Here is a 13,732-nt window from a genome sequence, read left to right as displayed (position 1 = left end):
CTGTGCTCCGCAGCGGGAGAGGCCGCGGCGGTGAGAGGCCCACGTACCGCAAAAAAAAAAAAAAAAAAATAGTCAACTCAAATAAAAATAACAAATAATAATGTAAGTGTCATTGGGTAGAGCAAAATTATGACGGTGGTATGCAAATGACTAAGGTTGGCATACAGTGCAGTTACTGAGAGTGATGACCCGAGGCTCCTGCATTAGATCTGCGTTTAACCAGCTGTGTACATTTGAGAAAGGAATTCAGTGTGTTTGGGCTTTGGTTTCCTCATCCATATGGTACAGGGTTGGGCTGGATGATCATCTCTGCATTCTCTAAACCACTGGTTCTCAACTGGGGGTGATTTTGCCCCCTAGGGACATTGGGCAATCTGGAGACATTTTTGGTTTTCACAACTGGGGATGGGGGTCGCTATTGGCATCTAGTGGGTAGAGGCCAGAGATGCTGCTAAACAGTCTGCAATGCATAAGACAGCACCACCCACCCCCAACAACAAGAATTATCTGTCCCTAAATGCCAGTAGCACCGAGGTTGAGAAATCCTGATCTAAAACAACAGGCTTCTACAATCTGACCATGGGATTTGTTGCCTGAGAAATATATAAATGGGTTATACACAAGAGAGGCTGTGATGTGAGCCTAAGGGTGCCTTTGGTTGCTCTTAAGAATTCGCATCTGGAAACCAGCCCATAATAGAGCCATACCACTTAGGCAAACAAACAAATAAACAAAAACAACAACAAAACCCTTCTGTTTTGGGCTGAATCGCTCCCAACATTGACTAAATTGCTCCCTACATTCCCTCTCTCTTCTAGTGATTTGGCAGTCTCCACTGCTCAAACTCATCAGAAAACAACTGCTTTATGCTCAAGAGTTGGGTATTTTCGGGTCTTCCAATGCCCAAATATAGAAAGATCTGTGATTTAATTTTCTGTGTTCACATTTTCCTACTTCTTTTCAATGATCTTGGCCCTAAACACACTACTGATGTGTTTTGTACATATATCGTTCATCTGAAGCTATTTTTAGACACTTCCTAGTTTTATTTCATTTCAAGAATTTGCCAAATATTTGTTATGTCTTATTCTTTCTGCATCACATTCTGATTTAATCTGTTGGCTGGCAAGTTATTTATACCTATTGATACTGCTCATAGTAACACTGTTTCTTAAGTGAATTCCCCTCCCCCCATTTTCTCTTTATTTTTCTTTGTCATTTTCAGAGTAAACCGATTGTAGAAGTAGTATATCATCCAGTTGCCAGGACAACTGAAAACTTCTGCTGGTGGATAGGCAAAATGCCTTTAATCTATTTTTCATAGTTTGTGTTATCACTGTTACTACTACCCTTCTTGCTCTTAGTAAAAAGCCTAGATGGGCTTCTTGGTGCCTTTCTGTGATAAGAGGAAACATCATTACCTGAAGAGTCAAGGTTTAATTGCCTGTTCTGCAGAATGTAGTTTTGTTTGTGTCTGAGGTGTATATGTAGGCAAGTTAAGTGTTCTGGGAAGACAGTTGGAATAATGCACCAGTTAATATTGGTCATTTAATTTATACTTGACAGTCACTGGGAGAAATAAGCTTTCATTGGGGATTAATTTTTTACGGTGAATTTTGATATTCCCAAGTCATGAAGAAGTCCACTGGATTACATAGTTATCAAGGTAGTTGGCCAGTAAGTATTTATTAAGTAACCATCAGAAGTTGGTATGGGTTTGGTATTAACATTATAAACATTATTATTAACATTATAAAAGCCCTTTAGGATTTATGAAAATACAAATTCTTATCCTTGAGAACGATTCCATCATTGCTTGTGTAAGAGAGTGTGGTCAAACTGGGCAATCACCAGTCTCCTATGGCTTCTCTATAGCTCACACCAGAGGAAATATAATATAGTGGTTAAGAACATGGTTGCTAGGGTAAGACCCAGTTTCCAACTGAGGCTCCCCCAGTTACTAGCTGAATAACCCTGGGTAAGTTAGTTAACCTCTCTGACCACCAGGCATTGTGTAAGTAAATATTTTGTTCACTAATGTCTTCTTAAGGCCTAGCACAGTGCTTAGGATAGAGTAGGAACTTGATACATTTTTATAATGAATGATATATGTAAAGCACTTAGCACATTGCCTAGCACAGAGCCAGTGCTCACACAATAAGACGTTAAAAAAAGCCACCTTGGGAATTCCCTGACGGTCCAGTGGTTAGGACTCCACACTTTCACAGCCAAGGGCGGGTTTGATCCCTGGCTGGGGAACTAAGATCCCACAAGCCGCTCAGTGGGGCCAGAAAAAGCCACCTTGATCTCAGAATGCCAGATGTGTTACATACTAACTTGGTCTGTATGGTTGATATTAACCTCTTCATTTATCCAGAACATTTATTGCATAGAAGCTGTTATGTAGGAGAAACAAGGATGTATATGTTATGATACTTGCCCTCAAAAAGTTTACAGTTTAATAATGGATAGAAAACATGAATAGAAATAACTATAATAATAACCAGTATTGAATTATATTAAACAGTATATTAAATACCTTATAAATGATGCTTTGCATTTTTTGGAATTCAGAGAAGGGAGATACTATTAGATACAGTAGCATAAAACTAAAAGTCTGTGTGCTTTTTATTATCACCATGAGCTGGCAATTCTAAACAATGTCAGTGGCAACACACTCTTACCTCCCTCCTTGGCATGCCACTGACAATATTTGACAAAATTGATCAAGGAACACTTCATGACTGTGGCCCTTAAAGAACATAGGGGATTTTATGGGCAAAGATGGAAGGCAAGGCAAGTAGAGAGAACAGCTTCTCCAAAGACCCTGGGGCAGGAAGTTGTGTTTGGAGAACAACCAAGGAAGAAGAATAAAGTTGTAAAGGTAAAGATAGGTTGGCATTGGCTCCCAGAAGAAGGAAAGATGCCATTTATTGAGTGCCAACTATGGGTGGCCAAAGGATTGGCTTACATTGTCTTGTTTAAAACTTACAATAATCTTTCCACTTGGGTATTATTACCCCCATTTTATAGATGTGGAAACAGGTTCTGAGAGGGTCAGGGTCTTGCCCAAAATCCTGCAACTAGTGAAGGACAGAGTTGGTATTAGAACAGAGATCAGATTGCTTCTAAAACCTGTGGTCTTTCCACCTATGTAGCTTTGAATGCTGAGCTGAAGACAATGGGGGGCCATTGGAGATTTTAAAATCGTGAAGTGATCTGAATAAAGCTGTAGTTCAGGGAGGAGAATCATCTGGCACTGGTGTTAAGGATGAGCTCACGGTGGGAGTTTGGAATCAGGGAGTCCAGTTATGATGCTGCTGGAAGAGTCTAGATGAAAGGGATCATGGAAATGGAGAAAAGATGTCAGAGAGGCTGAAAAGAAAGAATTGCTAGGATTTGGAGACTGACTGGAGATTAGGGAGTGGAAATGAGGAAAAAGAAGAATGCAGAGATGCCTCTGAGGTTCTAACCTGGGAAACAGAATGACGGTGCTATTGTCAGAAACAAGAAAGCCAGAAAAAAGAGGGAGAATCACACAATCATGCCCTTTGATCTGGCTATGGCCGAGGACATTTGGCCTGTCCAGGGAAATAAGACAAGCATATAATCAGTATAAACATAGCAATTCTAAGAGTGAGTTGTTGATGAGATGTTGGTTAGGAATTATATCAATGGGCTTGAAAATGAAAAGAGTTTCCTCATCTGGAAGAAACCTTCTTAAAGGAAGCTACACTGGATGGAAGAGAAGGGCTAGAATACTTGACAGGAGGAGAAAGGTTATTCTCTGTAGTTGGAAAAGCATTAGTCAAGGCCTGGCGATAGGAAACAGCTCACAATGGCTCCATGCCTGCAGGAATGGAAGCACCTCTCTTTTACTGGGCCAGGGTGACTACAGGTGGAGTGACCATTTCCCCCATCTTCCTCAGTTCCCATCTGTAAGCAAAGAGCATTGGACTTCTCTTCCTGACAGCTCACTCCACCCATCCACCCCCAATCTAATAAAGGAAAGGATTAGGGAGAGAAGCAGGCCTCCCTGATGGGTTTGGAAAATAACTGCATAGAAAAAAGCTGGATGCATGTTCTATTACACATTTGCATTTACAAAAATCAAGAATTTGCAAAGGCTTATATTCAAGAAGGCAAATGAAATCACCCAATTAAAAGAAAAGAAGATGGCAAGGACTCAAAAACTGGTTACAGAATGTAATTTAATTGAAGAAAAACCAAGTATGGCAAAGGTATAATCTGCATTTCCCCTGGGTCTCAATTGAGTGATTCAGCTTTTTTTAGTAAGTGGGTCAGAAAACTGTTAATCCTATAATGATTTTGTTCAACTGCATTCAGCTGGTACATTTGTTTCTTGCAGATTTTAAAAAGCAAGTATGTTAAGACTGTCAAAGTTGTTGTTAACCCAATATCACATTGCTTTGTTTATCACCCATGAATAATGTATTAATTTTCTTGATTGAAGTCTGTCCTTTTAATTGACAAGTAGTGACAATATTGTTTGCGGTTTGACTTTGAAATTTTGTGTTTTGTGTTGCATAGCTCTATGGTATAGTGATACCATATAATAGGGAGTCTCAAACAGAAATTTAACAGGACAAACCATTGCACTACATGAGGACAAATATAGGAGCTGATATATTGGTTTTGTGGAGGCAGAGCTCAGGTTTAAAAACATAAGCCATGAGTCACCATGGAAGAGCTATTTTTTTTCAGTCAACCCTGGACGTAGTAATCTTAATTAACATGAGTCCTATTCTAAAATGTGGACCTGCTCTTGATGTGCTGGCAAATCAAAGATTTCAAAGCCTTTTAGACAATAGACCAGGGCCAGGTCATAGATGTCTCTGAAGCTCAGTTTTCTTATCTGAAAATGGAGTTTAAAACTAGTGCTTACCTCAGGGCTTCCCTGGTGGCACAGTGGTTAAGAATCCACCTGCCAATGCAGGGGACACAGGTTTGAGCCCTGGTGCAGGAAGATCCCACATGCCACGGAGCAACTAAGCCCACACACCACAACTACTGAGCCTGCGCTCTAGAGCCCGCGAACCACAGCTACCGAGCCCACATGTCACAACTACTGAAGCCCACGCACCTAAAGCCCGTGCTCCACAACAAGAGAAGCCACCATAATGAGAAGCCCTCACACAGCAATGAAGAGTAGCCCCTGCTCGCCGCAACTAGAGAAAGCCTGCGTGCAGCAACGAAGATCCAACGCAGCCAAAAATAAATAAATTAAATAAATAAATTTTTAAAAACCCCTCATATTAAAAAAAAAAGTGCTTACCCAGGGGCTTCCCTGGTGGCGCAGTGGTTGAGAATCTGCCTGCTGATGCAGGGGACACGGGTTCGTGCCCCAGTCCGGGAAGATCCCACATGCCGCGAAGCGGCTGGGCCCGTGAGACATGGCTGCTGTTTTGTATCTACAAAACACAAACAGACTCAGACATAGAGAACAGACTGGTGGATGCCAAGGGGGAGAGGCGGTGGGGGAGGACAGAGTGGGAGTTTGGGATTAGCAGATGCAAACTATTTTATATAAAATGGGTAAACAACAAGGTTCCATCCTATAATGGAAAAGAATATTAAAAATAATGTATATATGTATAACTGAATCACTTTGCTGTACAGCAGAAATTAACACAACATTGTAAATCAACTATACTTCCAGGACTTCCCTGGTTGTCCAGTGGTTAACTTTCCGTGCTCCCAATGCAGGGGGCCCGGTTTCGATCCCTGGTCGGGGAACTAGATCCCACATGCATGCCGCAGCGAAGATCCCACATGCCGCAACTAAGAACTGGTGCAGCCAAAATAAATAAATAAACACATAGATTTTTTTTAAAAAATCAACTATACTTCCATTAAAATAACAGTGCTTCTACTATATTTAAAAAAGATAGGGCTTCCCTGGTGGTGCAGTGGTTGAGAGTCTGCCTGCCGATGCAGGGCACACGGGTTTGTGCCCCGGTCCGGGAGGATCCCACATGCCGCAGAGCGGCTGGGCCCGTGAGCCATGGCTGCTGAGCCTGCGCGTCCGGAGCCTGTGCTCCGCAACGGGAGAGGCCACAACAGTGAGAGGCCCGCGTACCGCAAAAAAAAAAATTTAATTAGAAATAAAAATTAAAAAGATAACTAACAAGGACCTACTGTATAGCACAGGGAATTCTGCTCAATGTTATGCAGCAGCCTGGATGGGAGGGGAGTCTGGCGGAGAATGGATACATGTATATGTATGGCTGAGTCACTTTGATGTGCACCTGAAACTATCACATTGTTAATAGGTTATACTCCAATATAAAATAAAAAGTTAAAAAAAATAATGCTTACCTTATGGAGTTGTTGTAATGATTAAATAAATAAATACATGTAAAGCGTTGAGAACAGTGCCTCGCACATAATAAACACTATATAAATGTTGATCTTGTTATTGATGGGAAATTCTCCAAGGCATTACTATCGTATGAACTTTGTGGGTAGACAAAGTCTGACCTCACGGAACACATTTGCTTCTTTTCTGTTGGAATCTGCATAACTCTTATTCTCAAAGCAGAAGCAAAGTTGCGAGGGATTTACCTTGCTTGTCTATTCTTACCTCTTCATTTAGTGCCCCTCCCTCTGCTTCCAGGCACCCCACACCCTCAGGATTTTGTGCTCTGGCAAGACAAAGCCAGCACCCCACAGGCAGTAAGTACCCCAAGCTCTGGCCTTTACATAACCCAGCTTGCAAGTTTCTAATAACTGGTCACTGTAGCCAGTATGAGAAGTTGACTGATGCCAATGAGGTCATGACTGATAATGACAATGGATTACACACAGGTATGTTTTAACCTTCCTGGCAATTTATTGCCAACATCCAAAGGAACGCTCTCAAATTGTAGAATTTAATTGACTGAGATTGGCCAATAGGGAAAAAACCCTTGGGTCATATGAGGCCCATTTGGTGCCACCTCTCAAGTCTATAGTTTTCTCTACTGTCCCTTGAAAGAATTCTGGGCCATTATAGAAAGAGAACTTTTGCTCTTGTTGTGAATTCAAGGGGTTTTATGAGATTTCCAGGACTTTGGGTGAGACTAGGGAAATTCTTGGCTAAATTAGGGGTTTCCAGGTGTGGGCGAGCTGCTGAATAGTAAGTGTAAGGTAGTTCTGGGGCAGATGCAGAAGAGTAGCCATGAAATGGAGCTGGTCTGAGCCTAGGACAGACATTGATTCTTTTGGAGCAAACAAGGCTTGGTCCAGGGGACCTAAAGCAAAGAGATGGACTGGCCACCATTCACTTTGCTACTTTCTAATTGTGAGTCAGTATATGTTGCCAAAACTAGCAGATGGTTCAGAGAATCACAAAATATGGTTAAACAATTGGTAAATAGAACTTACAAAGAAAATGTGAATGAAGAGAATTATTTAACCAGAGATAGGTAATAACATACCCTGTATTATTTTACTGAAGGTTGGTTTTATCAGTTCTCCTGGAAAACAGAACCAATAGGAGATATATATATATCTATATATATCTATATATCTATATCTATCTATATCTATCTATCTGTATCTATATATATATATATATATATATAGAGAGAGAGAGAGAGAGAGATTTATGATAGAAATTAGCTCACATGATTATGGAGGCTGAGAAGTCCCACCATCTACCCATATGTCTTCTGGAGAAGCAGGAAAGCTGGTGGTGCGATTGAGTCCAAGGCCAAAAGTTCAAGAACTGAGGGGCTGCTGTTGTAAGTCTCATTCCTAGTTCAAAGGCCCGAGAACTAGAAGAGAAACTGTCCAAAAGCAGAAGATGAAAGTCCCAGCTCAAGCAAAATAAAAAGCAAATAGAGCTTTGCTCTGCATTTTTGTTTTGTTCAGGCCCTCAACGGATTGGAGAGGGCAAAATTCTTTGTCAGTCTACCGATTCAAATGCTAATCTCTTCCAGAAACACCCTCACAGATGCACCCAGAAATAATGTTTCACCAGCTATCTGGGCATCTCAGCCCAGTCAAGTTGACTCATAAAATTAACCATCACAGTGGTGATCAATTGTTTGCTAATTGCACTGAGGGTTTTAATTAAACATCAAAGAAAACTTTCAGAAAATGCTGGTTGCCTGACTCTGGGATCATTTACTGAGTTTACAGACTCGCTGGACACCTTTAAAAAACTGGGGAGGTGGGCTAGGACGGCTTGGATGTGGCCATGGTGAACATCTAAATATGAATGAATGATACACAAATACTTTATCTCTATTATAATTAACCATGAAAACAGAAGTTAGTGTGTGTTGACTTAAGCTCACCCACTATATTGGTCACATATGTCAGCATGTAGTGACAACATTTCCAGAAAGTTCTTGCCTTTAATTTAACACTTAGGTCATTATGGTAACTAGCCTTTGCAATGTCTGCAAACAGATCAGGATGGTTTGTGTCAGCTGTGGAAAGTTTTGACAATGAAAAGTGAAGGATACAATTTTATATCAAAGACAGCTGCGACTTCCATGATAAAAATTTCTTTTCATACAAATGGACTTGGACTTTAAAGCTAAGATTAAACCTTCAGGACATAAGTTGGGTTATGGAAGCTCATTAGATTCTTGTGTAATAGATATTGTGAATTAGGTATTACCACAAACCGTTACTCTTAAGAAATGAATTCATGACAATTTCCTAGGGATGGGAAAGCTTTCTATGTCAAAGCCACCTTGAGAAGAGTAAAAAGTCCATTGTTCACACAGGTTTGGGCCACTTACCTCATTTACCTTCCATTCATTTTTCCCTTGAAGTTTTGAGTAAGTGGGACTCCCTTTTGGGCGGGTGCAAATATAGGAGAGAGAGGAAGAGGCCAGAGGAGAAAGAGTGGAAAAATTAAGCGAGGAAATTGTTTGATCAGGGTGTCAGATCAGAGCCAGCAGTCTCAGTAAGCTAGCAAGGGAAAGGGGGTTTTAGAGTTGTCCATGTTTTGGCCAGTTAAAGGGGGAACTATGGAGAAAGTCAGAGATGTGCTGGGGATTTTTGTTCTGTTTTGTTTTTTGCCAATTTCTTTTTCTCCTTGAAATGAACACCAGGGAAGTCATTTAAGGTATAGAATCATTGTACAAAACTGAGAAAATATACAGTATCACAGGCAATTGCTCTCATAAAAATGGGAATGTCCCAAGAGGATAAATTTACCAACTTTAGTTATGCTGTAGCTCACTAAAAATTGAACCCTAACAACGTAACTTTTAGGGTTTAGTCTTTTCAGAACACATTCTTGGGGGTGTGAAGCATAGTCAGCTGGTATTATTTCAAATGATGATTAAAAGTGAGTCTTTTGCAGTAAGGAGTTCTGTTATTTTATTTATTTATTTATTTATTTTAAGCCTCCTTGTCAACCACTGTGGTACAGTTCTGCTTATTTTAGGAAGCATGCATACAATTGCCATTATTGTATTCGGTATCAGTTATCCACTTGCTCTGTGTGGGTGAGTTGCAGAGTTGAGAATTTCCTTAAGAAAATGAGTTCTGATTTTTAAGTTTACTTTTATCACTTTCTTATTTCAGCTGGCTAGCTGGGGTGAAGAAAAGCTCAAAAGACATCTGATGCTGCTTTTAACTTTTGGCTTGAGTCATACAGATTGGATTTAACTTTAATGAAAACAGAGGAAATAAACTCTGAATGTATGTGTTTGTCCAAATTAATAGGTCTTGGACAAGAAGCCTGAGTTGTTTTTAAAAATTCATAAAGAATGCACTTTTCATTTTTGCTGTTTGAAATCTCAGGTATTGCTTAGCCTAAAACAATGAGGCCAACAAAATGATGTACTATTAGATTCTTGGCAAAAATTTTTTTAACTCCACCCAACCTCCCCTCCCAGGGTCTACCTCTCCCTTGTCAGCCCCTGCTTTCCCCTCATCAACACAAAGACACCCTCATCAGCTTCAGCATGGTAATGAGCTGGGTCCCTGCCTGCCTTATTTTCTTTCATCATAGAGACTGTTTCTCAAAGTGATTAACTAACCTTGGTGGTTACGATAACAAAAGATGAAACAGTTCAAGCAGCGTGTGGGAAATTTCCTTTACAGATGGTTTCTTTCCCTTTGGTGGAACAAACAGAAACTATTGGATGGCATATATTGGCTCATAATTAATCATAAGCCAGATTTGATATCCATCAAGCTGACTCTCCCAAAGTGTTCTGATTTATAGGACTGCCTCCTTAACGAGAAGGTAGGTGGTTCATCCTCGCCTCTGTCTGGGTCTAGAAGGAGTTAAGCCAATGAAAGATTAAAAACGTCTTGGACAAAAACATCTTAGATCTGGCTTTTTATCCAAAAGAATTTAGAGCAGGGTCTTGAAGAGATATCTGTATATCCTGTCCACAGCAGCATTATTCACAATAGCCAAAAGGTGGAAGCAACCCAAATATCTACTGACGGATGAATGGATAAACCAAAGGTGGTATAAACACCCAATGGAGTATTATTCAGCCTTACCAAGGAAGGAAATTTTGATATGTGCTTCAACATGGTTGAATCTTGAGGACATTATGCTAAGTGAAATAGGACAGTCTCAAAAAGACACTTATATAAGGTACCTAAAATGGTCACATTTCTAGAGACAGAAATCCAGATGGTGGTTGCCAGGGTCTGGGGAGAAGGAGGAATGAGGAGTTATTTAATGGCTGGCTATTGAGCTTGCCTTGCAAGATGAAAAATTCCGGGGATTGGTTGCACAATGCTGTGACTGTACTTAACAATACTGAACTGTGCACTTAAAAATGGTTAAGATGGTAAATTTTCTGTTACGTGTATTTTACTACAATAACAATACCTGGAAAGAGGAGTCAGTGAGAGACACTGACTGGTGCCAAGTTTGAGACCACGACAGGGAGAGGCAAGTGTTGGGTCCTGGACACAGATGGGGCTGTTGTGGTTGGCACCAGCCGTCCCCCTTCGGGACTGAAGGGCACTTGTCACAGCTGACACACCCCCGTTACCAGCCCTCAGCTGTCAGCCTTGTGTGGGAATCGCCCTCGGCAGAAGGAAGCCATGCTACCCAGTGTCACAGCCACTTCCCCAGGGCAGCTCGCATCCAATGAGAAGTCAAGGCAGGGGCAGAAAAGGCCCAGTCCTCTTGGCCCCAGATGGGGACAGCTCTGAAGGGTAAGCCCAGCTTCAGAGCTCCCTGAGGGGTCAGCTGGAATCTCGCTGTGACTATGTCACAACTTCTCTCTCTGTCGCATCTTGCTTCCTTCACTTGCCCTGCAGGTGTCGTGCTGAGAGCCTTCTCTAATAAACTTCCTGCCTGCTAAGCTCAGCGATAAGGGTCTGAGTCACATCATCAGCTAAGACACCAAAGCCAGCAGTGGTGGTAGCTGAGATGGAGGTGAATCCAGACCAGGTAGTGGAGGAGGAAGAGAATGGGGACCAACTGCAGCAGCAGGGGCCGCGGCTCAGCCCACTAATTCCCGCTTCCAAGTTCTCCCTCAAGAAGAGAGACCCACGGGGCCACGGAGGAGCCGGTCCATGGAGGAGAGTACATGGAGACGGGGTCCAAGCAGAGCAAGAGGTGGACTCTGGTAGACACAGAGATGTCCCATTCAGATCCCTCTTCAAGGAAGGACTTGCTGCCCAGCTGTGAGGAATGTGGTCAGCAGATGGCCTCCAGCTGTCAGCTTCTTCAGGGTCAGCCTCACCTGAGATCATGCCTTTGCCAGGGCAGCCTGCATCAGGGCTAAAAGGATGAGGACATATAAAGGAATGGCTGTTTTGTCCTATGAGTTTCCTGCTGGGTTGACCCAATGTTTGTGTCCCCGTAAACCCTGTCTGTTGAAACCTAATCCCCAAGGTGACAGTATTTGGAGGTAGGACATTTGGGGGATGATTAGTGCCCTTACAAAAGAGACCCCAGAGAACTCCCCTTGTGCCAGGTGAGGTTATAGCAAGAAAACAGGTGTGTGACCTAGGGCTCTCCTCAGACACAGAATCTGCCAGCACCTTGATCTTGGACTTTCTAGCCTCCAGAATGGTGAGAAAAATGCCTGCTGTTTATAAGCCACCCAGTCTATGGTATTGTGTTTTAGCAGCCCAAGCGGCCTAAGCCATGGGTTGACCGAGGCTCTGTCAAGCTTGCATTTGCACTTGGCCTCTGCCTCTTCCCAACCTTTAAATATCCTGCACCCCCAAAAAACTCCACCTTGGTGTTTGCTTCCATATAATCCAACACAACATAAGCACCGATACTTTTAGCAGATATTTTTAACTTATTTCATTGTCTACCACATTGTAGGTCCTCACTAAATGTTTGTTGAATAAATAAATCAAATTAAACAATATTAACTACTATGTAAAAAGCATTATTATGCTGGTTATACAAAAAAGAATAAGAAATTCTGTCTCCATTGGGGCTTGTTGTCCAATGCCCTCCTAGCTTGCACAATGGGCCCATGAACAAAGTGACTGGGGTGGCAGAGATGGAGACTGTGCCTTTCTCACAATTATACCCAAGGATCTACTTGCTGATTCTGTGCTTCTCATCCCTGTAAACTTGGGCTCTCTAGGGTAAGCGTTTCTAATTTTTGGAGGAGCACTTAGGCTGGGGGACACAGGGAGGGTTCCACTGAATTGCACATTGTGACAACACTTAGTCACTTTGGGCTCCTCATGTCATTGAACCAACAGACAGAGAAGGGAGTTACTGCACTACCTGGGTTAATCGGTTCTGATTGCCGGGGGAATTACTAGGGCTGCTGCTATAGCTGGCCCTTGAACAACATGAGTTTGAAGTGCAAGGATCCACTCATACTCGGACATTTTTCAATAGTAAATACTACAGTACTACATGATCTGGTCTATGGTTGGTTGAATCCATGGTTGCTGAGGAACTATGGATGCAGACAGCCAACTATAAATTGTATGTGGATTCACCCCCTCGTAGTTCACGGTTCAACTGTACTTAACAGGGGCAGGATAGAGAACATCTGGAACCCAGAGGGTTCACTAGTGTTATCACTTGATACTTCTATGCTTGGGATGACTGTTAGTGGGCAGTTACAATAACTGCGACCTGACAAGGGCACCTAATTATTCGCACCTCTTGGGGATGAACGTCTGGTATTCCATCAGGCAAGTCACCTTGACCAACAAAAATACTAGCTGAAGATGAGGGAAATCCAGGTGGGTAGTGGAGGAGGGAGATGATAAATGAATTATGGCCCTAGGACTTGCTATAGCAGTAGAGACTGTGTATTAGTTTCCTATTGCTGTTGTAACAAGTTACCACAAACTTTGTGGCTTGGAAAAACACAAATTTATTTTCTTACAGTTGTTTAAGTCAGAAGTCTAAGATGGGTCTCACTGAGCTAAAATCAAGTGTCATCAGGGCTGTCTTCCTTTCTGAGGCTCTAGGAGAAAATCTGTTTCCTTGCCTTTTCCAACTTTGAGAGGATGCCCACATTCCTTGGCTAGTGGCCCCCTTTCTCCACTGCAAAGCCAGTAAGGTAGCATTACTCAGATCCTTCTTATGTTTTCCTGTTTCTCTTTAACCACAGCTGGGAAAAATTCTCTTATTTTAAGGATTCATGTGATTAGATTGGGCCCACCTGGATAATCCAGGCTACAGTCCCCTTCACCCAACTCCTTAACTTTATTGTATATGCATTTTGCCATGTAAGATAACATACTGACAGGTTCCAGGGATTAGGATATGGATATCTTTTGGGGATGGGGCATTATTCTTTCTACC

The sequence above is a fragment of the Mesoplodon mirus genome (genome assembly GCF_964341445.2).
Source record: "Mesoplodon mirus genome assembly, chromosome: 13".
Taxonomy (NCBI): Eukaryota; Metazoa; Chordata; class Mammalia; order Artiodactyla; family Ziphiidae; genus Mesoplodon; species Mesoplodon mirus.
This window is presented reverse-complemented; position numbering follows the sequence as displayed.